Here is a 27,592-nt window from a genome sequence, read left to right on the forward strand (position 1 = left end):
CCCAGGGAGGAAAAGTGGAGGGGACGGGGCCTGGCCTGGCAGCAGAGTGCATGAGGTTTCTGCAGAATCCCCAGGGAGTGGGGGGCAAGATAGCTTCAGTGTTTCTGCACGCTCCCTTGAGGAGGGGTCTGCCCCCTGCCTCCCCCCACCCCTGCCCCCGTGTGTACTAGCAGTGATCCAGGCTGGCTTTCTGAAACCCTTGCTGCCAGACCATCTTTGCCAGCCCTTATTCCTTCAGGTTGGGTCTGGGGAGTTGCTGCCCCTTGTAGGCCATGCAGGAAGTGTGAGGAGAGCCTTGAGGTGCCAGAGACAGCAGTGGGTGGGAAGTCCCAGGTCACACATATGGGTGCCCACGTAACTGAACTGCAACCTCTAGAGAAGAGAGCATCCCACCACCAGCATCAATCAAGTGCCTGGCAGGGATGCAATTGCAGAGATCCTCCATCCCCTCTGGGGATGGCCGTGTGAGTCACCATTGTCCAGCACCTGCCAGAAGTCACAGGGACCACAACCACCCTCCTGGCTTATGTGGCTCTTCTCCAGATGCCCAGAAAAAGCCTCTGTCCTTCAGCTCTCATCTTAGGACGGGCTCCTTGGGCCCAGCCTACATCCAGCCCCACAGGTAGCTTTTCTTGGGAGAGGTTCAGGGTGGGGGAACAATCAGGATGGCACCAGGAGGTGAGATTGTGACCAACTGGAGGTTTGAGACACAATCTATGTGCAACACTCATGGCCACTGTCCTCTGTGTGAGTCACAGCTCTGACCTGCAGCGGAAGCCGCAGCCACAGACCTCATCAGGGCTCCTGGTGTCTCTTCACGAGCCGCCTTCCCCACCCCCCAAATCTGTCCGTGCCCCTCCCCCTGCCCGACTGTCCCTGGGGCCACTTCTCTGAAGTGCTCTGGCCTCATTCATTATTCAGCCACTTCCTCTGTTCAGAAGCCCAGGGGCCAGAGGGTTGACAGTCTGTGCTCTTTCATCTCCCAGGTTGCACGGGGAATGCAGAAATGCTGGGCTGGCGTCCAGGCTCTCAGTCCTGGGTCTGGGGGAGCCCTCACGCTTTATGTCCTGGGACCCACCCCTCTCAGGGCCAACCCCTGGGACGACCCCTCAGGGCTTTTACTCCCATCCTGGGGAGCCACGACAGGATCCCCCACACCATCCCTGCCTCTAAGTGCAGAGCTGGGACTTGATCCCAGCCTGTGAGTCCAAGCACCAGCTCTTTACAAGTAGCAAGCGGCGAGACTTGCCTGTTCTGTAAATAGCACACGAGTCACCTGAGAACATGGTTGGGGCTGAAGGTAACATAAAAGCCTCACCAAACGCCTGGGCAGACAGAGAGAAGCCCCTCCTGTCATGGTGCCAAGATACACGCTAAGTCAAATCCTCCCGGAGGACCCACTCCCGAGGTTGTCCCCAACCCCTGCTTGGTGGGCTGCGTGGGAGGTGGGACGGAGTGTGGAGGCCTCTCTCACAGTACCACTTACCTGTGATGTGACGCGGGAGGGTGACACTGCTCTGCTCCCCACTCTCAGACTGAAGGTTCTGCCCTAGTCACTCAAGTTCCCCTCCCAAGATGCACAGCCCAGCAGCTTAGCCTTCCATTACTTGAATAAACCAAGAGTTGGGGGAAGAGGGGACTTCCCTGGAGGTCTAGTGGTTAAGACATCATGCTCCCAATGAAGGAGACATGGGTTCAATCCCTGGTCAGGGAACTAAGCTGCATGGCACGGCTTAAAAAATTAAAAAAAAAAAAAAAAAGAGTTGGGGGAAGAGGAGAGCTATAGGGTCACATCGTGCTAAAATGTGCTCAGTCACTTCAGCCATGTCCGACTCTATGACTGCATGAACTGTAGCCCACCAGGCTCCTCTGTCCATGGGATTTTCCCAGCAAGAACAGTGGAGTGGGTTGCCACGTACCCCCTCCAAGGGATCTTCCTGACCCAGGGATCAACCCTGAGTCTCCTGCACTACAGGCGGATTCTTTACCGCTGAGCTACCGGGGGCTTCCCCATAGGGTCACACTGCCTGGTCTTAAATATTTCTTCTCTTTGCTCTCCTGGACCCATCTCCCCCACAGCTTTCACCCTCCCCCAGGTCAAAACTGGAAACCCCTCTAAACACCTGCAGCTACCCGAGCCCAGTGTTGGATTCCTAGGCCAGGCCAAAGGAGACAGAGCAGGTCTGGATTCCCACCAACAGCGGGGAGGGTTAACAGGAAAGCCCCCCTCACCCCCGCATTGCTGCCGATAGCAGAAGGCAGCAAGGGAGCTGGTACCTTCGGAATGGCTTCCATCTCTGCTGCCCTTGCGCCTGGCACTACAGGATCAAGCCAGGAGCCTGGCAGTGAAATGAGTCTTGGTTGCCCCCTCCACAAAGTCCTATTTGAGAAACAATCAAAGGGAACATCAAGGGAGAAGTCTCCAGCGAGGCCACCAAAGGCAGAGTGGAAAGGAAGCAAGATGCCAGGGACAGCGGCCTCCACAGGTTTAAAAATCTGAGGGTGGCTGCTTAGCACCCAGGAAACCAAAGAACCGGTGAGAGGATGAGACCAGATGTCAAAGTAATGACTTTTCATTGACTCCTACAACCCACGTGGCTTTTTAAGCGTTATTTTTAATTGAAGGATAATTACAATATTGTGTTGGTTTCTACATTAACATGGATCAGCCATAGGTATAGATATGTCCCCCCTCTCTCTGGAGCCTCCCTCCCACCTCCCACCCCATCCCACCACAGAGCCCTGGTTTGAGTTCCCTGAGTCATACAGCAAATTCCCACTGCCTATGTATGTTACATACACTAGTATATATGTTTCCAGGCTACTCTCTCCACTTGTCCTACCCTCTCCTTCTTAAGCCTGACTCCCAGGCCTGCACTCCTTCCCCATGCTCTCTGCCGTGGTTCCCATGAAAGGTACCAGCCTTTGTGTAGAAGATGGGGTGAGAGTTCTAGACTGGCCAGAAGAGATGGCCTGTCCAAGACTCTGAAGGTCCTAGCCTTGGAGGTCTAGAGATGTAGATCCTTCTAAGGATCAGGGGTTGGAAATCCGCACCTGGGCCTTCCCAGCAACTCCAGCCTCCAAGCTCCAGAAAAAACAGAGTTTAAAAACATGCTGCAGGGACTTCCCTGGCAAGCCCAGTGGCTAAGAATTCACCTTCTAAGGCAGTGCATGTGGGTTCGATCCCTGGTTGGGGAACTAAGATCCTACATGCCACAGGGCAAACTAAGCTGGCACCCCACAACTAGAGAAAAGCCTGAAAGGCACAACAGAGAGCCCATGTGCCACAGCTAAGACATGACACAGCCAAATAAAAAAATAAATATAAAAAACAATAAATAAATAATATTCTGCAAGCACTGTGCCTTCACCAGCTCACCTGACGATGATGGAGCAGGCATTGCTGGGAGCTGGGACATCTGAGATACAGCCTCCATTATGCACCAAGAACATGGTCTGTATGATGAGAGGAGCTGACTTTAATTCCTGTGGTCCCCTCCCACTCTCCCACTCTCACACCCTGCGTGACCCGGACTGTCTGAGGTCCCAGCCTGCTGGGTGGTTTGAGAACCAAACGCAGTGTGGCTGTGGAGGTGGAGGTGGAGGATGGCTGGGGAACAGAAAGGATGACCTTAGGAGCCCCACTAGGAAGGAGAGGACAGATGCCTGGGTGCAGCCTCTGGTGGGACATCAAAGAGCCCTGGATGGCTGAGCCAGGCTTTTCCCAAGGGCCTGAGGCCACCTGCACTATCAGCTCTGTAGCTGTCTCCATCTGAGTTGGAAATGGTGGGGCTTTTTGTAGTTTTGACTTTAAGATCTTCAGACCCCTCCCTCTGCTCTTTTCCTTATGAAAGTTTTCCTCGCTCAGCGTATGTAATACCCAAAAATCAATTGCTTATTTTCCTGTCTATTTAGAAATGAAAGTCGGATTAGAGGGGGAGCCTGCAAGCCGGGAGACAGCCCCAGGCTGAGCCAGAGGCACTGGAAGAGAGAAGGCCCAGGCAGCTGGCTTCTAAGCTGGGTTGCGAAGGAGCAGAGTGCTTGGGGTCTCCGAGGGCCGCGGGGTTGAAAAGGCCCCAGAGCTGAGCTCTTGGTTGACAGGGCCACCCACTTGCCTCCCCTGCGTTCCCCCACCCCCAAACAGGGCCTGGAGCACCAAGCTCCCTTGAGGCCACAGCTGAACTGGTAGCATGGGCTAGATCAGCCGGTTCCAGCAATATGCATGCGTGCTCAGTCACTCAATCGTGTCCGACTCTTTGCGATCCTGAGGATTGTAGCCCACCAAGCTCCTCTGTCCATCGGATTCTCCAGGAGTGGATTGCCATGCCCTCCTCCAAGGGATCTTCTTGAACTCTCGTGCATCTCTTATGTTTCCTACATTGGCAGGGGGGTTCTTTACCACTAGGGCCACTTGGGAAGCCCGGTTCCAGCAAGAGTTGGTCTTTAAAAGAAAGCAAATCAAACTTGTATGTAGGCTGCCCATACGCCCTCAAACCAGCTCACCAGGAAGCCTGTGTCCCAAGAAATCTGTATGACTGAGTACAGTTGGGTCTAGAGAGCCACGAAGGGAGACTTCCAGAAAGTTCTAGAGAGAAGTAAATAAAAGAGCTCTGGAAAAACTGTGGGGACAGTTAAAAGATCAGTGGTTGGCAGAGGCTAGGAGGGAAGGAGGGATATATTGAAGCTATTCTATATGATGCCGACATACATTTGCCAAAACCTGGAGGAGGTTCAAAGCCAAGGGTGAACCTTACTGTAAACTGTGACTTTAGTTAATAATAATAATGTATCTATATTGGTTCATCAGTTGTAACAAATGGCCCACACTAATTGCGTTATGCTAATAATACAGGCAACTGGGTAAGAAAGAAGTATATGGGAACTGTCTATACTTTCAACTCAATTTTCCTGTAAATCTAAAATCACTCTAAACAATTGTCTATTAATTAATAATAATAATAATCAGCAAATCTGGAAATGACCCAATTGTCTATTATCAGGTGGCTAACTAATGGAACATGCATACCATGGAACACTGCTCACGCAGAAAAGGACTGAACTGTCCCCTCCCCCTGGGGACACACACATAGCCCTGGGTTCTAGGAGAGGGCCACTAACATGCTGTGTGGCCTTCGTAGGCAAATCACTTGAAGTTTCTGGGTCTCGTTGAGGCCCCATGCAAACCTCCTCACTCTCACCCATGTCCCAGCCTCACTCAATCCGAGATGAAGGATGAGATGAAGCTATATTTGACCCCAAGAAGGAATAAGCTCTCCACAGTGCCTGGCTCCTTGGAGCCCTGATGGCTTCACCCTCTCAGCCTAGTACTCTGGTTTTCCTCGAGCCTGGCTCAGCCAGCACCCCGCTCAGCAGGACCACAGGCCTGGCGTCAGCAGTAGCAGCATGTGCCCCTCCCCGCAACCCCAAGGCATCAGCTGCTCTGGAGTCCCAGCTTACCTCTCCCTCCCACCCCAGCTCTCCCCCTGCTCTCCCGACTTGTCCATACATCACCAAGAATGCAATACCCTTTAAAAAAACCATTTTGCTCTGAACTAACAGAGTCAGGCCTCATTGTTCCCAATATCACCAAGCAATTTCTGAGCTAGAGGAGTGTTGAATTGGAGCAGGAAGATGGGCAATTGGGCAAGGTCAGCTGACGGGGTGCTGAGTGGGGGGTCGAGAGCCCCGGGGAGGTGGGAGGAGGGGCTCAGCTTGGAAGGTGGGAAGAAGGACGCTGGGGTCTCCAGAGGTGGAGGCAGAAATGACACCCTCATATTTTCCATTTCTGCCCTTCCAACCCCACTCACTGTGCTCAACTACGGGTTCACGTGGAAGGTAACTTCTTCACCAACTGACAAAATCTCTAAATTATGCCCACCTGCCCTAACAGCTCGACTCTCCTTGCTGCAAGGTTTTATAGCAGAAATCCAGCCAAAGAACCATTTGAGCAACTCCAGATCCTGGAAAACATTGGTCCGGCCCTGCCTACTCAAGGACTACAAGCATCCTTCCGGGAACATCCCCAGGGTCCATCCTCTAACCCAACCCCCCACCCTACCTATCCTGACATTTGGCTCTTGCACAAGTTCAGTGTCTTCCACATCCATTTATTTCCTAGATCACATGCTACAAACACAGCATGACGTTCTGTACGTTAACAACCAAACGCTATTACAAACTACACTTATGAACAGGGACCATATCTGTCTTTATATCTTCATTCCCAAATATGGTTCCAGATACACAGTAGGGTCTAAACAAATGTAAAATGAACAGAATACTCTAGAGGTTGTACAGTTCTGGGCACAGAGTTGATTGAATGCCATCAATTATCTAAAGAGATATCCAAAAACTCATAAGGGAAAGAAATCCATTTCCCACATCACAGAGCAGTGCTGTCCAGCAGGATTCTCTGCAATGATGGGGATGCTCTATGTCTGAGCTGCCGCACTGCCTAGCCACCAACTACCCAGGGCTACTGAGCACTTAAAGTGTGGCAAGTGTGACCGAGGAACTGGATTTTACATTTTAAATAATTCTAATTTAAATAGCCACAAGCTGGATAGTGCGATCCTAGAAAAAGGTGTCTCTGGAAATGGGCTCACAAATGAAATGAATGTGAAAGCGCCTATTAAGAGCTTGGTGCCATGGCATGGTGTGTAACACAGAGCATGATCTAGGGTTCGAATCCCCGTTCTCATGTTTCTAGTAGGTTATTTAACTCTCTGTGCTTCTGTTCCTTGTCAGAATAACAAGAAACACATTTACCATATAGATTCCTACGAGGGTCAAATGAGTTACTACATCTAAACAGTATTTTGAATACTATGAGTACTTCACAAATAGGAATGGTTACTATTACTGGCATTAAAAACGTTGTTGAAGATACACCTCCTGGGACTTCGCTGGTAGTCCAGTGGCTAAGACTCCACGTTCCCAATGCAAGGTTAGACCCCTGGTCAGGAAACTAGACCCACAGGCTGCAGCGAGGAGTTCGCATGACACACCTAAAGATCCTCCTGCACACTGCCACGAAGACTGAAGATCCTGCATACCGCAACTAAGGCCCAGAGCAGCCAAAAAAATAAGTTTTTAAAAGCTACACACTACTTACATACTATATATAATAGATAAATGACAAGGACCTGCTGTATAGCACAGGGAACTGTATTCAATATCTTGTAATAACCTATAGTGGAAAAGAATCTGAAAAAGAATGGATATAAATATATACGTATGTATCACTTTGCTATACACCTGAAACTAACACAACGTTGTAAATCAACTATACTTCAATCTTTGAAAAGTGTGTTGGTCTGAATGTGCATCTAGCAGAGAATATTTGCTAACACTTATCCATCACTTACCGAGTGTCAAGCACTGTGCTAAGAACTTGACAATCACCCTAAGAGTGAGGTATGATTGTCAACACACTAAAGGTGAGCAAGAGAAGCTAAAAGGAGGTCAAGTGAGGGTTCAGATTCCAATGGACAATATGCCTGATTCCACAATCCCTACTCAACCAGTTTCCTCATCTACAGAATGAGTCTTAGACTAGTATCTGTATCACAACTTCAGCAGGTGGATACATAGGATAATGCAAATGACCTGTGTTACATAAAGAATGGTCCCCAACTAGGAGCAGTTTGACCCCCAGTGTATGGAGATGTTTGTGGTTGTCACAACTGGGGGCATTTGGGGGGGGGGCGCTATTTTACTGGCATCTAGTGGGTAGAGGCCAGGAATGCTGCTAACATTCCTTCAGTGTGTGGGACAGACCCCACAACAAAGAGTTATCTGACCCAAAATGTCAGTAGTGCCAAAGATGAGAATCGCTGGGTTCAAGACAGTGCTGTCAAGGAGTGGAGAGAGGGCAACTGAATCTGCAGATTTCAGAAGATGCACTTTTTGTTCGGAGCCTGGAACAGCGGTGCTGTAGCAGAGTGGTGGGTTCTGGAAAATGGCTTCCTTCTTCAACTCACAGATGGTTACCGCTGGCCACGTGACAGAGCAATGTGCCTGGCACCATGGGGCTTGTGCTCAAAAACCAAGACCCCCACTCTCTAGACACCCATGATTAAGTTTTACCAATGCAAGGTAAGGAAATAGAGGAGGAAGAACCAGGGAGCTGTCATCCAAGACTACCGGGGCAGGGGTGTGGGGCGAAACTGTTACTGAAAGGAGTGTGTGGGGTCGGCTGCCACTCCATCCCATGCCCTCATTTCCCCAGTGAGGAGCACATAGGGTAGAGAAAGGGTCCTGAACCACAGACAACACGGATTAAAAGCATGGGGTTCCCGAAGAGGCCAATCACCCCCCATACCCCAGTTTTTTTTTTCTATATACAAAGTATGAATGATACATTCTGCCCCTCCATTTGACTGCAAGCTGCCCAATCTCCAACCAGGTGAGCATGTCCACCAAACACCATCATCAACATCAGTACCCTTTACTGACTGTTTACCATGTGTCATGTACTGCACAGAGAGAAAAATCTCATTTAACCTCACAACATCCGGCCCCCAAACTACCAGACTCTAGAGCAACAATCTTAATGCTATATTTAATCTTTACGCTATACTTCCTCTCTTGGCATCAGACTGGAGTCTATACAACCATGGGCCCATTTCACACTCTGCCCCTCCACACAACACAACTGGACCACCAGCCCTTGCTGTGCCCTGACCCACTGCAGAAAACGTAAGGGTCTACCAGGTCCCAATATTATCTCCTGGCCTCCAGGATTGACAGGGGAGCTTGGGTCCATGGATAAAAGCCAAAGTCACAGCTTCTCCCCACTGGGCACAGAACCTGTGCATGGCACTCAAAATCCAGCCCAAGGAGATAAGAGGTAATGAAACAATAACAGTGCGTGGCAGCATAAATGCTGGAATTAACAAAACTCTGTGGGAGTTTGGCGCTCTCGACTTAAGTGCTTAGAGATCAGGAGACAGAGAGAGAGCAGAGAGGGTTTCATCAAACCCACACACCTGCCCTGGAACTTGAAGGAAGTTCTTAACAGAGTAAAAAGCGGGGGGAAAGGCATTCCCAGCAAAGTGACTGATGTGAACAAAGGCGGACGTGGGCAAGGCAGCAAAAGTGGACAAAGGAGGATTCAGGTTCAGTGGGAACCAGATAGACGCTCTTGTGATGTAGACAAATGAAGAGGGGCTAGACAGTGGGCATCCCAGGGCATCCTCTAGAGGGGGGCGGGTTAGTGTGAGTGATGCTTCAAAAGGGATTTGCGAGTGAATTATTTATGGTGGTAACAAACAAGCATTCATTTAGCTTATATCCCATATTATACAAACATGGCATTGCTCTGTGCAAGTTAAGGCCCTAATGCCACTCTAAATGAAATTCATCAGTGTCTTAATTAAGATCTATATTTAGTTCTTAATTAAAGGGGAGAGAAAAATCCACGATGTTGCATAGCAGAGATTTGAAATGGAGATAAATCGTCTTTCTGTCAGTATACTGGGCACATGCCCACCCACTCTCAAGACTCAACTCCCTACGGGGGGTTGCAAACCTCTAATCCTTCCTTCTTTCCCTCTTTCCTTTCTTTCTCTTCCAATTCTTTCTTCTTTTATCTCTTCTACATCTAATTATTGAGCACCTACTATGTGTCAGGCACTGAGCTTTGGGAATAAATTAGAGACAGTCCCCGCCCTCATGAACTTGCATTCCAGAGAAGAATGCCAATGGATACATACATGTCTCAGCTTTTAAAACTGCCTGGGTCTCCATTGCTCTCCAGGCTTTTGAGAATCCTGGTATTCAGACACCCTAGGTGACACCATGGCTGATGCTTCCATCCTATCAGGCAGAGACAGCTGAAGAGTGGCCGTGTGGGTCCTCCAGTCCCCTGTCTCCACCATGCTGGCCAAGCTCCCACGTGGACCAGTGGCCGGGCAGACCTTCAGTACCAAATTCTGCTCTCCCATCTCCTCTAGCAAAGGATGAAGGCTTGTCAGAAGGATGAGGAAGGGGTCATGAGCTTCCCTTCAACCCTAAGATTCTAGGATTCCCTATACCAAGTGGGGCTCTGCCCTCTAGGAGTGGCTTCACTGGACAGGGTTTATGAAGGAAGATCACAGAACACAGATCATTACAACCACACAAACCCATGCACCTTGGTGATATGAGTTTCTGGGAGGTCAAGTGACTTGTTTAAGGAAACAGAGTTGGCCAAGGGCAAGAGCTAGAATTCACATCTGCTTTGGGCCAAGGACTGTATCCAAGGGGACATAAGAGCAGATAAGGTAGGGTTCCTGCCCTCAACACATCGGATAAGGATGGGGGGAGCTAGTGTAAATTGGAAGGAGGAGACTTGAAGTTGGAGGGGCAGCCATGTGGATCCGCAATCAAATTCACCCATCCTCATCCCCCAGAAAAGGACGGCCTGGGCCATCCCAGGACACAGTGCAGGTCTGCTGGGGAAGGGGGGTCGGATCAGATCATGACGGCACAATGTCAGGATGCCAGGACAGGGGCTCCCCTCGCTGGCTGAACCCACTGGAAGCATGAGGACAGGCTTTCGCCAGGGCAAGAGGCACGTGGGCTGTGCTAAAGATGTCAGAGCTGGTTAGAGAAAAGAAAGGGGGCACAAGGGCATCCCAGTCAGGGAAACAGACTGTACAAACGTACAGAATTAAGGAAGCGGGGCGAGCTAAGCAAACCTCAGCGATTTTTGTGTGGCGGGAGGGGATGAGGCTGGCCAGGTCCAAAGGGTTGGCTGGAGCTGGCCTGGGGAAGGCCTTGAACTCCGGCATTTCACTCCTCGGCTCAGCCTCAGGGCAGCCTCGGAAGGACTGCTCATGGCTCACTCTCAGAGCAGAGATACCAGGAGAAGGGCGGTCCCTCGGCAGAGTCCGGCCCGGGTCCCGCGCAGGCGAGCCCCATAGCTCTCTGCGCCTCCAGAGCAGAAAATCGACAGGCAAGCACTCCGCTTCACAGCACAGCCTCGCGCTGTCACGGAGAAAGGTACCGGTGGATTACGTTAAAGGTAGCGACTTGCTACCCGGGAAACGGCGCTAAAACCCAGAGACTCGGCGGCGGGTGCAGCGACGAGGGCGGGTGCCGAACGCGCCGGGAAAGTGAACTTGGCACAATCGGCGCATCAAAGCGGCGCAGCTGTGGCTCGCGGAGCCCGCGCAGCTTTCTTCTCTCAGCTCTCCTCTCCCCGATTAATCAGCGGCTACAGCGCGGCGCTTTGATCCCCGAAATCAAACCCTCCGTCTGATGGGTGACTTGATGTTATGCTAATCCGAGCTGATTGAGCTGAGATAATTACACTTCATCCAGGTTTCCTGGGAGTTCCGAATAAATATTGATGCACATCTGTCCCCGGCTCAGGTGTAGCAGGGAGCTTTGCGCTGGCAACAGTTTCGGCCGGCCGGGGAGCGCGCGCACCGCTGCCAGCCGCCCGCGGTCGCCAGCCTCCGCCTGCTTTCTCCGCTGCGCGGGGATGCTGCGACCCAGGCGGGATTCCCAGAATCTCGCTGCGCCCGGCCCGTTAGGTGCCCGGGAAGAGGGGACGAAGATCTGGCCCCTTGCGGTTCAGGGCCTGGTTTGAATTTCAGCGCCTGCGTGTAGGCTGTGTGGTCTTGGACGCGTCACTTAACCTCACTGAGCCCCAGAACCTACGCATTTCTCTGGATTGCCAGGGAGACTAAATGAGATGCTTGCGAAGAGGCTGCCCTGTGCCAAATTAGACTTGGCCTGTCTGCAGGGCCCTGCCCACCGAGAGCCCGGAGGCGCTCGGAGGAGGCATCCCAACCTGGGTATCCTCCCCGACAACACTCGCGCGCCAAGGCTGCGCGCTCCAGACTATAGAAATGAATAATAAAGCAAGCGTTTCGGTGGCGCCGCTCCTCCCCGCGGGCTAATTAGGTCGTGTTTGTAAAGCACTTCGAAGACAAAACGCGCCTCAAATGTTAATTATCGTTAGCCTCTTCCCAACACGCTTCCTGAGCAGCGCCGGGAGCCGGGAGAGACACCTTTGCCAGGTTGCTCTGCAGGAGCAGGCTGGGCAGGAACCCAGACCCGGATCGCGAGAACCACCGCGGTCCGCAGTCCCCAGCCCCCAACCCTCTGAGCTTTAATCCCTTTCCCAGGCCCTCCAGAGATCTGGACGCAAGAATAAAGACAGGAGGGTGGGGAGTAGGGGGGCATCAGGCCTGGTTGGGGGATGGGAAAGCTTCGGCTCCCCTCTACAGGGGTGGCGTGTGTGTCAGAAGCTGCGCTGAAGACGGGCCAGGCAGAGGGACATGGCGGGAGGGATGCGCAGAGCTTCCTCAGAACTTCTCAAGCTTCCTCTGAGAACTTCTGCAGGGAGGAGCAGCGCTAGGTCCATTGGACGCCCCCTGCCCCCCAACCGCCCAACCCTGACCCGGAGATCTGTCACTAGGTCAGTGGGTCAGTGGGTGAGGAGGTGTGCAGCCAATCAAAAGCTCTGGGGGCGGGTATGACAGGGGTGCCTTATCCATTAGTCACAGGGGGCACAGAGCCCATTATACTTTTAGGGGCCCGAGGAAATGTTTTAATTTCTTTTAAAATAAGAGAACAAATGAACTTTCAAATAGAATAAAATGTTCTAAAACATAATATCATTTTTTTCTTTATAAAATTTTTATCTTTATACCAATACAGTTGTAAAATAGAATGGTTTTTTGTTTCTTTTTAATGAAGGAAGAGACCCATGAAAGCAAGAGTGCCAGGGGTCACAAAAGTTGGAGCGCAGCCTGGGCAGGAGGTTAAAGGATGTGAGGGGAGAAGGTGGTGACAGGGCCCGGAGCCTTGGATGCTTCCACCAGGAGATATGACTCCGGGAGCAGCCAGAGCCTGCAGTGGACCTGGCTCCTCACTGGGAGCGCCCAGGGCCCTGTGGAAGCAGCCTCTGAGTCAGCCCTAGAGTTACCATGGTGATCATGATTGACACTGGGGCAATGCTCCCTAAAGAGATGGAGCCCCACAGGCTGGGCCCTGCCAGGAATTAGCTGGCTGGGCTCAAAATTGGAAAAGGGAAGAGGACCCGCCTCCTGTGCTTTGGATAGAAGTAAATAAATGTAAATGAGATCCAGGTGAGTGCATTTATTTTATAGCCAGTATTTGGGCACTTTTTGATCCCGAGTTGGGAATCTTCATTCTTGTCCAGAAGTGAAGAGGAAGAGAAGAAACAACAGGAGAAAGACCACTCTGGCCAAGGCTCACTCTCCTCCACTCGTCCTACCTCCCTGCCATTCAGATGTGCTACAAGGTCCCAGACTTTGTGTGTGGTGAACAAACGGCCCCACCTGTAGTCAGAGGCCACGTTCACTAATCCAGAAATTAAAGCGCCCAGAGAAAACAGACTAATCAAATTATACATTCCTGAGAACCATTTATAAGCCGGGTACATTCTTTAATCTTAATTAGAAATCTGAGCGGCTCCCACCGTCTCTGCAATCAACATTTAAACAGTGCTGACCCCCATGGCGCTAACCTTGAGAGCCACACACCACACGGGTAGGTAAGGAGAGCTGGGGGCTGCTCCTGCCCGCTCTCTAGAGAACGGGTATTTATGGGGCTGCAGGCAAGGTCGAATCACTTGGCTGCCCCCATAACACCCCAAGTCCGCCCCCCAAGAACACACATACACAGAGTCTCAATCCAGTTCACCCCCAATCACCCCCACCCTGAATCAAGACCAGGTTAAATCTCTCACCTATCAATTACAATACCTTTCTAACTGACCTATACGCTGGGCTCCAAGCCGATGATCTTTCTACAAAGCACACTTGACCACGGGAATTCCTTCAAAACTCCTCCAACACCTCCAAGATTTTTTGGAGCCTTCAAAACACAATACAACACCTCTCCCTCCCCAGCATAGGCTTGGTGATCTAGCCCCTCCCTACCTCTTTATCCCCATGATACTGAAGGGGTTCAAAGCATACCACCCCAAAGCATGCAACTCTTCCATAAGGATTTTTGCCCTGCAGGTAATTTTTAAAAAGCAGACACAGACTTCCCTGGTGGTCCACTGGTTGGGAGTCTGCCTGTGAACTCAGGAGACACAGGTTCAATCCCTGGTCTGGGAGAATTCCACATCCCACGGAACAATTAAGCCCATGTGTCACACACAAGCCCATGTGTCTGGGCTGCTGTCCAGAGCCCAGGAGGCGCAAGTACTAAGCCCACCTGCACACTAGCCTCTGTGCTCTGCAAAAAGAGAAGCCACCACAATGAGAAGCCCACACGTAGCAGCCAGAGTGTAGTCCCTACTTGCCACAACTAGAGAAGACCTGCACACAGCAGTGAAGACCCAGCACGGCCAAAAATAAATAAACAAATAAAAAATTTAAAAAACGAGACATAAGGTAAATTCTCTGGCCTCCCCTTCTCTATCAGGAAAAGCAGGATGATTCTTAATCACTGGAGACAACTCTAGACTCTTATCAGCCCAGAGATGACACCCGAGGAATCTACATAAAAAATCTTGCTAACACAACCTTCATCGTCTATTAGTTTCCTCCATCTATTTACCTTCCCACAGTTTCTGCTTTCAAAGGGCTAAACCCTTGTTTCTTTCTTATTACTTCTCTACAAATTTATTGGCCCCTGTCAAGATGCTATGTAAGTCCAAGTTCTAACCACCCCTTTGAGTTACTCATCACTGAGTTCTCCTACATGTGGGCATGATGAAAACATTAATAAACTGTCTTTTTTCTCCTTAATCTGTCTTTGGAGAAGGCAATGGCACCCCACTCCAGTACTCTTGCCTGGAGAATCCCATGGACGGAGGAGCCTGGTAGGCTGCGGTCCATGGGGTCGCTAAGAGTCGAACACGACTGAGCGACTTCACTTTCACTTTCCACTTTCATGCACTGGGGAAGGAAATGGCAACCCACTCCAGTATTCTTGCCTGGAGAATCCCAGGGACAGGGGAGCCTGTTGGGCTGCCGACTATGGCGTCGCACAGAGTCGGACACAACTGGTCTTCTGTCAGTCTAATTTCCAGGGTCCCAGCAATGAACCCAAGATGGGCAGAGGAAAAGAGAGTTGTTTTTCTTTCCCTACAATACTGAACTACCATCATTCTCTGTGTATACAGACACTTTAACTTCCTGAGCTTTTGCACGTATTGTGCATCCCACCAAGAATATTTTCCTCCAGTTGTAACAATCTAGTTAGCTGCTACTTGGCCTTTAAAATCTTGCAAAGAAAACATGTATCCACACAAAGGCTTGCACAGGAAGGGTCACAGTAGCATGATTCATAATAGCCCGAAACTGGAAACAATCCAAGTGTCCATCAACCAGACACTGTATAAATGAAATGTGGTATATCAATCCAATGAAATACAATTCAGCAACCAGAAGAAACAAACCACTGTCATGTGTAACAAGAGTGAGCCTCAACAACATTATGCCACGTGAAAGAAGCCAGACATACAAGACCATGGATTGTATGGCTCTATTTACCTGAAATTCCAAGATCCTGGATCATCTTCACTACCATTAGTCTGAATTCTTTTTCAGGAAGGTTGCTTATCTCCATTTCATCGTTTTTCTGGGATTTTATTTTGTTCCTTCATCTAGGACACAATCCTCTGCTATTTCATTTTGTTTAACTGTCTGTGATTATGGTTTCCATTCTGAAGGCTGTAGGAATGTAGTTCTTCTTACTTCTGTGGTCTGCCCTCTTACCTGAAATTTCCAGAAAAGGCAAACCCATAGAGGCAGAGAGCAGACTGGTGCCTGCCTTGTCCGGAGGGAAGGGGCAGTCATAGACAGTGTACAGGGACCCTGGGGCTGGTGGAAGTGTTCTAAATGGACTTGCAGAGAGAGTTTCACAACTGCTTAAACTTACAAAAATCACTGAGTTGTACACTTACAATGGATGAGGCTTTATGGTATAAATAAAATAAACAGCAAAGCTGCTAACCAGTCAAGCTAATTGATGGATGGATGCAGAGATGAATGGATGGGTTTGTAATGAAACAAGTATAATACATGGTAAGAGTAGAATCTAGGGCATGGGTGGAGTGCTCACTGAATATTCTTTCAGCTTCTCTGTATGCTTAACATCTTCCATGATACAGTGTTGGGGGTGAGGAGTCCTTGCTGAGGCCTCACTTTTCTAAAGCCTTTCTCTTTTGTCTCTCTTCCCTCCACGCACCCACCCTGGAAAGAACTCATCACTCACTCTCATTACTAACCTTGTTTCCCTTATGAGGTTCTATCCTTGTAAAATTGATCTTTGTCTTGCCCAGGGTCACTGGAGGAATTTGCAAAGATGAAGCCAGAGGATTTCACTGCTTTAGAGATCAGAATATAACAAAACCTGTACTGGGGTTGGGAGTTGGTTTTTTGTTTTTTTTGTTTTTGTTTTTTTAGTGGTTTAGCAAACTTTGCTTTACCCTTTCATTTCTGGGGCAGATGCTGAGTTTTGAGAACAAGGCAGCACCTCCTAGGAGCAAAGAGATCAGTGAACAGCTAAATGTCTACTCCCCAAGATTCAGCAATCAGGAACATCTGTGGCTGGACTCATAGCCTGCAAAATCTAGGTCCCTAAAATAGAATTACCTTAGGATTATCATACACAGATGTCCACGTGAGTAACCTAGGCCCAAATTAAGGACACAGAAGTGCCCAGGAGAATGCTAGTTTGGGCAAATTATGTAAGTGGTACAGAACTTCCTTGAGATCCTTGGGCAGTTTCTACTTCTGGTAACAACAGCAGAGTGTATGAGCTTGATCCATAAGTATGAAGGGTTGAAGACTAAGTCTGGGGCCACACTGTTTTCTGGCAGGGGCCTGAGGAGTGGAGGACAGGAGCTTGCGGGTTCTGCAGGGCACTGTCAGCTGTGAGAAGCCACAGCAAGTCACAGCAGTGCTGGCCCCTTGGGATGCAGCTCTCTGCACCTGGCAGTGGAAAGAGGACAACCCTATTTAAACTGAGTGTATCACCAGGATTACTGTACAGTTCAAGGGGCTTGGGGGAACCTCAAGACAGAGGTCTCAGACTAATTGCTAATCAGGAAAGTATACTCATGGGCAACCAGATTTTAAACTGTGCCCCAAGTGTATGCAGTGGTTCACATCACTGGCAACAGTGCAGACCCCATGCCTATGTTTCCTCGTGTATCTCTCCAACTGGAGAGTAAGGCCTGTGAAGACAGGGACGGCATGTCATTGATCTCTACATTCTCAGCACAGGTCCTGGCATATGGCCGATGCCAGTCTGGAAGCCAGGAATCCCAGTCTGTAGGCTCTGCTCAGATACCTGCCCACTGCATGGCATCAAGCAAGTTCCTAGAGCCTGGATTTTCTCCATCCTGTGTCAACCATGCCAAGAAGGGAGCAGGGACAGAGTGCTTGTGAAGGATCTGACATCTCAGAATGCCACCACATCTCCCAAGCAGTCAGATTTGAAACTCAAGAGGTCCTCATGATACCTTACTCTCCCATGTTCTTCCCATCTAATCAGTAACCAAGCTTTTCAGCTCAGTTCAGTCCAGTTGCTCAGTCATGTCCAACTCTTTGAAACCCCATGGACTGCAGCATGCCAGGTTTCCCCATCCATTACCAACTCCCGGAGCTTGCTCAAACTCTTGTCCATCGAGTCGGTGATACCATCCACCCGTCTCATCCTCTGTCATCCCCTTCTCCTCCTGCCTACAATCATTCCCAGCATCAAGGTCTTTTCCAGTGATGTGAGGTCTTCACATCAGATGGCCAAAGTATCAGAGTTTCAGTTTCAGCATCAGTCCTTCCAATGAATATGCAGGACTGATTTGATTTAGGATTGACTGGTTTGATCTCCTTGTAGTCCAAGGGACTCTCAAGAGTCTTCTCCAACACTACAGTTCAAAAGCATCAATGCTTTGGTGCTCAGCTTTCTTTATAGTCCAACTCTCACATCCATACATGACTACTGGAAAAACCATAGCTTTGACTAGATGGACTTGTTGGCAAAAAAATGTCTCTGCTTTTTAATATACTGTCTAGGTTGGTCATAACTTTCTTTCCAAGGAGCAAGCGTCTTTTAATTTCATGGCTGCAGTTACCCTCTGCAGTGATTTTGGAGACCAAGACAGTGAAGTCTGTCACTGTTTCCATTGTTTCTCTATCTACTTGCCATGAAGTGATGGAACCAGATGCCATGATCTTCTTTTTTTGAATGTTGAGTTTTAAGCCAGCTTTTTCACGCTCCTCTTTCACTTTCATCAACAGGCTTTTCAGTTCTTCTTCACTTTCTGCCTTAAAGGTGGTGTCATCTGCATATTTGAGGTTATTGATATTTCTCCCAGCAATCTTGTTTCCAGCTTGTGCTTCATCCAGTCTGGCATTTCACATGATGTATTCTACATATAAGTTAAATAAGCAGGATGGCAATATACAGCCTTGACATACTCCTTCCCAATATGGGACCAGTCTGTTGTTCCATGTCTGGTTCCAACTGTTGCTTCTTGACCTGCATACAGATTTCTCAGGAGGCAGGTAAGGTGGTCTGATATTCCCATCTGTTGAAGAATTTTCCAGTTTGTTGTAATCCACACAGTCAAAGGCATTGGTGTAGTCAATAAAGCAGAAGTAGATGTTTTTCTGGAACTCTCTTGCTTTTTCTTTGATACAACAGATGTTGGCAATTTGATCTCTGGTTCCTCTGTCTTTTCTAAATCCAGCTTGAACATCTGGAAGTTCACGGTTCACATACTATTAAAGCCTGGCTTGGAGAATTGTGAGCATTACTTTGCCAGTGTGTGAGATGAGTGCAATTGTGCGGTAGTTTGAACATTCTTTGGCATTGCCTTTCTTTGGGATTGGAATGAAAACTGACCTTTTCCAGTCCTGTGACCACTGCTGAGTTTTCTAAATTTGCTGGCATATTGAGTGCAGCATCATCTTTTAGAATTTGAAATCCTAAAAATCCTAAAATTTAAAAAATTTTAAATTTAAATAATCCTATAAAGCCAAGCTTTTAAACTCTCACAATTCTGATATTTGTCATGTCTTGACATGAATATTAATGGTTCCCCATCTATCTGTCAATAAAGCTCAAATTCCCCAGCTTGGCATCCAAGGCCCTCTGTGGTCTTCCCTAGCCTCTCCTTTCAGCTCTGTTCACTAGCACTCTTCTCTGGGTACCTCCCCCACTTTGTTCCTGCCACCCTCTTCTCATGAGTGGTTTCTCTCCCCTGAAGAAATTTGTCCATCCTTTGATGACTGTTTCAAATATCAGTTCCCTCGATGGGAACACAAAGAGCCACGAGCTCTAGTGCTGAAAGACTGCATTAGAAACACAGCTTGACTCTGCATCCATGGATGGGCTCTTAATACTTTTGCTTGGCGATGAACTTTGCCCTCCAAACCTAGGTCTTTTCCCTTTTCCCCACTGAGGAAGAGAGGAATGCAGGCTTCCTGCAGACAGGGCAACCCTGACAGCAGAGAGAGGGAGGGTGCCCAAGCCTGTCCTCCCATCCCATCAATTTACTGGGAGAGAAGGAGTGATTGTGAGCACAGAGGGAAGAACAGAAACTACTCTTATCACTGCTGCTGGAAGAGTCACAGTTCCCACACTGCAGGCTGGTAAAATGCTGAGTGAGGGAGAAACCAATTCCTCCCACGCTGCCATATGCTCGTTCCAGGGCAGTGAGCCAGAGCTGCAAGACACGTCAGTCTGTATGGAACTGGGTCCATGAACAGCTCCCTTGTGAGGCGCACATTCATCCATTCTTTGCATGTCATAAACAGCAGCTTCATCTACATGCAAGCTTGGCCATCCTGTGCTATTTCTGTAAAGGTTCTAACTATGACTCAGATCTTTCCCACTCATTCTCTCCCATATTCAAGTTTTCAAAAGAAGATGGCTAGTACCAGTGATTCTAGAGCTGGCTGATTTCCCGTATCTGGTCCTGAATCAGCAGCCAAGACCCAAGGGTCTGGCCTCAGATGATGGTGCAGGACAAGCACCAAGATGCTTCTGCATCTCTGCCCTGAACTCTTCTCCCCTTCAAAAAAAGAGTAATAAACTTCCTAAGAAATTAGGTGTCCTCTGAAGCTACTCCTTTTTAAAATTTTCTAGCTAATAATTTCATTTTTAAAAAAGTTTAGGCCTTTTCTTTCTACTGCTCTCAGCTGAGAAGTTGGGCTCTTCTCCTGGATCATTCTTCCTTCCTAAATTGCAATGTCAGTCTCAATGTGTGTGTTCAAGTCCCTGTGACTTTCTGGGGGTGTTTTGTGGCTCATGCTGACTCTACCTCCACCCCTTAATCAAGTCCAGCATTTTGGTAGTCATGGTGGAACCAGAAGCTCAGCCAAATGATGTTAATCTGCAGTGTGGAAGGGCACTGCACACTAGGTCCAAACCCCCCAAAGATAGCTCCCTAATTGTTACTGTTAACTGTGATCTTACCAGCTGGAAGCAGAGGAAGGTCAACCCATTATCAGAAAAAAACATCTTCTACATAGAAACAACCTAAATATCCATCAACAGACAAATGGATAAAGAAGACATGGTATACATACACAATGGAATACTACTCAGCCACAGAAAATGAAACAAGGCCATTTGTAGCAACAGTGATGGACCTGGAGACTATTCTACTAAGTGAAGTAAGGCAGAAAGAGAAAGACAAGCACCACACGATACCACTTATATGTAGAATCTAAAATATGACACAAAGGAACATATGCATAAAACAGAAACAGACTCGCAGACATAGAGACCGGACTTGTGGTTGCCTAGGGGACAGGGCTGGGGAGATGGATGGACTGGGAGTTCGGGATTAGCAGATGCAAACTATTATATGTAGAATGGATAAACAAAAAGTCCTACTGTATAGCTCAGGGACCTATATTCAATATCCTGTTCAGTTCAGTTCAGTTCAGCCGCAGAGCCATGTCCAACTCTTTGCGACCCCATGGACTGCAGCATGCCAGGCTTCCCTGTCCATCACCAACTCCCAGAGCTTGTTCAAACTCGTGTCCATCTAGTTGGCGATGCCAACCAACCATCTCATCCTCTGTCATCCCCTTCTCCTTCTGCCTTCGATCTTTCCCAACATCAGGGTCTTTTCCAAAGAGTCAGTTCTTCACATCAGGTGGCCAAAGTACTGGAGTTTCAGCTTCAGCATCAGTCCTTCTGATGAATATTCAGGACTGATTTCCTTTAGGATTGACTGGTTTGATCTTCTTGCAGTCCAAGGGACTCTCAAGAGTCTTCTCCAACATCACAGTTCAAAAGCATCAATTCTTTGGCATTCAGCTTTCTTTAGAGTCCAATTTATAGTCACATCCATACATGACTACTGGAAAAACCATAGCTTTGACTAGACAGACCTTTGTTGGCAAAGTAATGTCTCTGCTTTTTAATATTCTGTCTAGGTTAGTCATAGCATTTCTTCCAAGGAGCATGCATCTTTTAATTTCATGGCTACAGTCACCATCAGCAGTGATTTTGGAGACCAAGAAAATAAAGTCTGTCACTGTTTCCATTGTTCCTCCACTACTTGCCGTGAAGTGATGGGACCAGATGCCACGATCTTCGTTTTCTGAATGTTGAGTTTTAAGCCAACTTTTTCACTCTCCTCTTTCACTTTCATCAAGAGGCCCTTTAGTTCCTCTTCACTTTCTGCCATAAGGGTGGTGTCATCTGCGTGTCTGAGGTTACTGACATTTCTCCCAGCAATCTTGATGCCAGCTTGTGCTTCATCCAGCCCGACATTTCTCATGATGTACTCTGCATATAAGTTAAATAAGCAGGGTGACAATATACAGCCTTGACATAGTCCTTTCCCAATTTGGAACCAGTCCATTGTTCCATGTCTGGTTCTAACTGTTGCTTCTTGACCTCCATACAGATTTCTCAGGAGGCAGGTAAGGTGGTCTGGTATTCCCATCTGTTGAAGAAATTTTGTTTGTTGTGATCTACACAGTCAGAGGCGTTGGTGTAATCAATAAGGCAGAAGTAGATGTTTTTCTGGAACTCTCTTGCTTTTTCTGTGATCCAACAGATGTTGGCAATTTGATCTCTGGTTCCTCTGTCTTTTCTAAATCCAACTTGAACATCTGAAAGTTCATGGTTCACGTACTATTGAACCCTGGCTTGGAGAATTTTGAGCATTACTTTGCTAGTCTGTGAGATGAGGAGAAAAGGAAAGATATACCCATTTGAATGCAGAGTTCCAAAGAATAGCAAGGAGAGAGAAGAAAGCCTTCCTCAGTGATCAATGCCAAGAAATAGAGGAAAACAATAAAATGAGAAAGACTAGATATCTCTTCAAGAAAATTAGAGATACCAAGGGAACATTTCAGGCAAAGATGGGCACAATAAAGGACGGAAATGGTATGGACCTAACAGAAGCAGAAGATATTAAGAAGAGGTGGCAAGAATACACAGAAGAACTGTACAGAAAAGAGCTTCATGACCCAGATAACCATGATGGTGTGATCACTCACCTAGAGCCAGACATCCTGGAATGCAAAGTCAAGTGGGCCTTAGGAAGCATCATGATGAACAAAGCTAGTGGAGGTGATGGAATTCCAGTTGAGCTATTTCAAATCCTGAAAGATGATGCTGTGAAAGTGCTGCACTCAGTATGCCAGCAAATATGGAAAACTCAGCAGTGGCCACAGGACTGGAAAAGGTCTGTTTTCATTCCAATCCCAAAGAAGGGCAATGCCAAAGAATGTTCAACATCCTGTGGTAAACCATAATGGAAAACAATATGCAAATAATGTATAAATATGTATAATGGAATCATTTTGCTACACAGTAGAAATTAACACAACATTGTAAATCAACTATACTTCAATAAAATGAATTTTTTAAAAAAGAAAGAAACCCAGAAGACCCACTTTCCGGCACCACTCATGGGGGTGCCCAAGTCCTTCTGATCGAGGTCCCCTCCCCTCCAAAAAGAAAGAAAACTTCTCATCAGACAGTCAAGCACGCAGGCTAGAGGTGAGCATAAGGCAGGTTTCTCTTTTGCTCTGTGTCAAGTCCCACTTGACTAACATCTGGGATTCTGCCCTTCTACTTCCCTTCCCCTCTCAGGCTTCAGGCCTCTCTTCTTCCCTCTCAGAGCCCAGCTGCCTCTTCCTCTGACCTCTGGCTCAGAAACTCAGGTAATAGTTGCTATCCAGTTTTCCCCTAGATGGAAATCAAAAGGGGATCCAGGTTCTGCAAGTCTTACATGTAGGATGAAGAAACCAGCCCTCCCACAAACAATACCCAAGAAGAGAAAGCTTCTCTAGCTCCACAGGTCTTAACCTTCACTATGAATCAAAACCACCCAGGTAGCGTTTCCAGAACAAAAATGATTGAGGTCCAGGCGCCACCTTCAGTCTCCAGGTAATTCTGAAGGGCAACCAGGGTTGAGAACCACTGTGTTGATACTGATCATCATTCATGGTGTAACTGCATAATGCAGCTAAAATACACGATTATTGCTAACAGAGTCGCTGTCATTTTCCCCTCTCTAACCAAAGTCCTCTTCTGCTGGATATAGTCCAGGTGCCCAGGATGGAGATAGGCCTCCATCCCAGGAAAGGGGTCCAGATCATCATCAAATAGCCTTCTGTTTCCTGCAGCTATACTAACTTGGAGCTACAGGACTAGAGTTGATGGGTTGGTTCTTTCCAGCTCTCAAAGACAGAAAGTAATACGAGGCAGTGTACAATAAGATGGTAAAAAAGAGATCACCACTGCCGGCACCTCCTCTTGCCTCTAGGCCTGTTAGAATCTGGTCAAAGACACCCACTGACCTGGGGGTTTCAGCCCAGCAAAAGGGCTTCCCCTCTGCTGGAACTGGAAGATGGAAGAGGGAAAGAGAAGTAGTTTAGGGCCTGAACAAAAGGCTGAGGAGGCAGGCCTAGAAGGCTAGATTCTCACTCTTCAGAACTCTGCCAGGCCCCTAGGGGAACTCTGGATTGCCCCCTTGGCCCCAGGAGCTCAGGGTTCTCCCATACAGGGTTCTTAAGCCAGCAGCCCTGCCAGGGGCCCCTGTTTCCTGGGAGAGAAGACTGAATGCAAGGGTGCCTTCCTTGGGACCAGCTCAGGCATCCTCCTCCATCCTTCCCACTTACTTCCTTGGTTCTCAGCATTATAAATCTGGTCAAATGAGATGAGTGTGTGTCTATCTAGGGACCAAAGGTAAATACAGATGCTCGGGTTGTGTTCCTTGGTGTACTGACGCTCTTGGGCTGCTTTTCTCTGTAGCAGTTTTGTTCTGTTCCCCCAGTTGCCTCTCCCCTTGTGGGGAGGCAGTTGTGATCAGTTCCATTCTACGGACAGAGACTCCAAGAAGCAAGGTCATTCTCCCAGTTAATGGCAGGGCTAGGATGATAATCTGAGCTTCCTGACTCCCATCCCCACACCCTTCTTCATCTTTTCCCTGGAATATTCTACTGAGCTAAAGCGATGAACACCAACACCCAGTCCAGAAGGATGTTTTCCCAGGGCCATTTCTCCCCATGCCCAACCCCAACCCCACCCCCATTCTAACTCAAGGACCTGCCAGACAAAGTCTGCCACCAAAAAACCTGGTCAAGAGACACAAGTCTTGGGTCTCTTTGCAAGAAGGCAGTCAGTGGCAGACCCTGTTCTTTTCCTGCCCCAGCAGTGGGAATAGTCACTGTGCCTTCTACAAACATCTAGTCAGGCTTAAGGAAGCTGCTCAAATGTCACCTCCTCTGGGAAGTCCTCCATGCCTTCAAGTACCTTCCTCTCTGTTCCCTCTGCCCTGGATTCCTACTTCTCAACATTTTATGATTTTTTTTTTCTCCAGTTATTTTTTTACAGATTGACCTCCTCTACCAGACCATGAGCTCATCAGATAGGATACTGCCTTACTCACCCTGATGTTCACTGCAAGATAGGCCAGAAATATCCCCAAACCAGCTCAGATTGGAGGTCTTGGCAGCCCTTCTAGAACACTTGCCCTGGATCTGCCATGCCATCTCCCTGGAAAGCTCAGGATGTGGACATTTCCCAGTGGGGAGGGTGACCCAGGTCTACCCTGAAGCCCTTCTCCATCACTAACAATCCCATCCAAAGCAGACATCCCCAAGTTGAGCCTGTTGGATCTCAAGGTTAAAGGACAACATGAGACAGGAAGGTGCCACCCCCAGGGCCAGCCAGAGAGCCGCCTCCCATCACAGCTTGGGTTAACTCCTCAGTTCAAGGTGAAATGAGGGTAGAGGACCCTGATGGGCAGTGTTATGACGATGGGGTACCATGCATGGTCAGAGGTGCACGAAGAATCAACTTTTGCATATATGTCTACCCAGAGCCTCCCTCTTCCCCCCTTCCCCCATAAGGTCAAGGGCAGGCTCTGTTTCTAGGTGAAGATAGGGACTCGGCTATTGGCAGAGTGGTCTGTGTATAACAGATGCTGGACCCTTGCATGCTGAGTAAATGAATGATGAATGGATGAAACCTCCACCCTCACCGAGATCCAGGCTGAGCACCTCAGCAGGGAAAGGAGGTTCAACAATGGGATCCAACCCTGAGGATGCCCCGCCTGGGCTGAGAACAAGAACACCAAGTGGCTTATTGGGAAATCAATAAGGAGGCGGGCCCCGTCTGGGTGGCTGACGCGCTGTATACAGGCCTTGTGCAAACACAATCATCTCCTCCGTTATTAATGGGCCTGCTCGCTGCCTCTTCATTAGTGCTCAAATATCAACAGAAAACCGTTTACTTACCATGGGCTCCTGCTCGCGCCGAGCAAATTTGGACAGGGCTAGTCAAATAGGGAGCTTGTTGTTGGGCTAATGACAGAGCCCAGTGTAAAGTTTAGCAGCAGCAGGGGCAAGCAGGGAAGGCACTGGCCCGCGCCTGCCCCCGGGGGCCCCCACAGGAGCTGGCTTGGGGAATGGAGCGGGGCTGGGGAGAAGTGTGAGCCACACAGCCGTGGCTCTCCGGAGCCCCTCACACCACGCAGTCAATTGTGATCTCCTGGGATTGTCACCTTGATCCTGGGAACCAGACTTGGCAGGGATTGCAAGGCACCACAGAGCAGTGGCAGAGGGCACGGGCTTTACAGAGAGTCAGCGAAGCACAAATGCCAGCCCTGGCTGACAGCGTGGCTAACGTGCAGCTGTGTGTGCGAGTGTGCGTGCTCACTCAGTCGTGTCTGACTGTTTGCAACCCCATGGAGTGCAGCCCGCCAGGCTCCTCTGTCCATGGGATTCTCCAGGCAAGAATACTGGGGTGGATTGCCATTTCCTTCTCCAGGGGATCTTCCTGACCCAGGGATGGAACCATGTCTCCTGCGGCTCCTGCATTGGCAGGCAGATTCTTAACCACTGAACCACCTGGGTATGGCTAGAAGCAAGTTATTTTCCTGAGCCTCAGTTTCCTCATCTGTAAAATGGGAAATGTGACAGTGCTTTTCTCCCAGAGTTGCCATGAAGATTGTGAGACAGTGCCCAGCTAAGCGCTCAAGCCCCAGCAACCCATTTTGAAGATGAGAAAACTGAGGCTTGAATGAATTTGAGACTTGCCCAAGGTTGTGCGCTTCAGTTCAGTTCAGTTCAGTTGCTCAGTCGTGTCCGACTCTGCGACCCCATGAACTGCAGCACGCCAGGCCTCCCTCACCAACTCCCAGAGTTCACTCAAACTCACGTCCTTCAAGTTGGTGATGCCATCCAGCCATCTCATCCTCTGTCGTCCCCTTCTCCTCCCTGCCCCCAATCCCTCCCAGCATCAGAGTCTTTTCCAATGAGTCAACTCTTCACATGAGGTGGCCAAAGTACTGGAGTTTCAGCTTTAGCATCAGTCCTTCCAAAGAACACCCAGGACTGATCTCCTTTAGAATGGACTGGTTGGATCTCCTTGCAGTCCAAGGGACTCTCAAGAGTCTTCTCCAACACCACAGTTCAAAAGCATCAATTCTTCGGTGCTCAGCTTTCTTCACAGTCCAACTCTCACATCCACACATGACTACTGGAAAAACCATAGCCTTGACTACAGACCTTTGTTGGCAAAGTAATGTCTCTGCTTTTCAATATGCTATCTAGGTTGGTCATAACTTTCCTTCCAAGGAGTAAGCATCTTTTAATTTCATGGCTGCAGTCACCATCTGCAGTGATTTTGGAGCCCAAAAACATAAAGTCTGACACTGTTTCCACTGTTTCCCCATCTATTTCCCATGAAGTGATGGGACCAGATGCCATGATCTTCGTTTTCTGAATGTCGAGCTTTAAGTCGACTTTTGCACTCTCCTCTTTCACTTTCATCAAGAGGCTTTTTAGTTTCTCTTCACTTTCTGCCATAAGGGTGGTGTCATCTGCATATCTGAGGTTATGGATATTTCTCCCAGCAATCTTGATTCCAGCTTGTGCTTCTTCCAGTCCAGCGTTTCTCATGATGTACTCTGCATATAAGTTAAATAAGCAGGGTGACAATATACAGCCTTGACAGACTCCTTTTCCTATTTGGAACCAGTCTGTTGTTCCATGTCCAGTTCTAACTATTGCTTCCTGACCTGCATACAGGTTTCTCAAGAGGCCGGTCAGGTGGTCTGGTATTCCCATCTTTTGAAGAATGTTCCACAGTTTATTGTGATCCACACAGTCAAAGGCTTTGGCATAGTCAA

The sequence above is a fragment of the Bos grunniens genome, chromosome 15, assembly GCF_055505025.1.
Source record: "Bos grunniens cultivar Pamir isolate PY7600 chromosome 15, Bosgru_T2T1.0, whole genome shotgun sequence".
Lineage (NCBI taxonomy): Eukaryota > Metazoa > Chordata > Mammalia > Artiodactyla > Bovidae > Bos > Bos grunniens.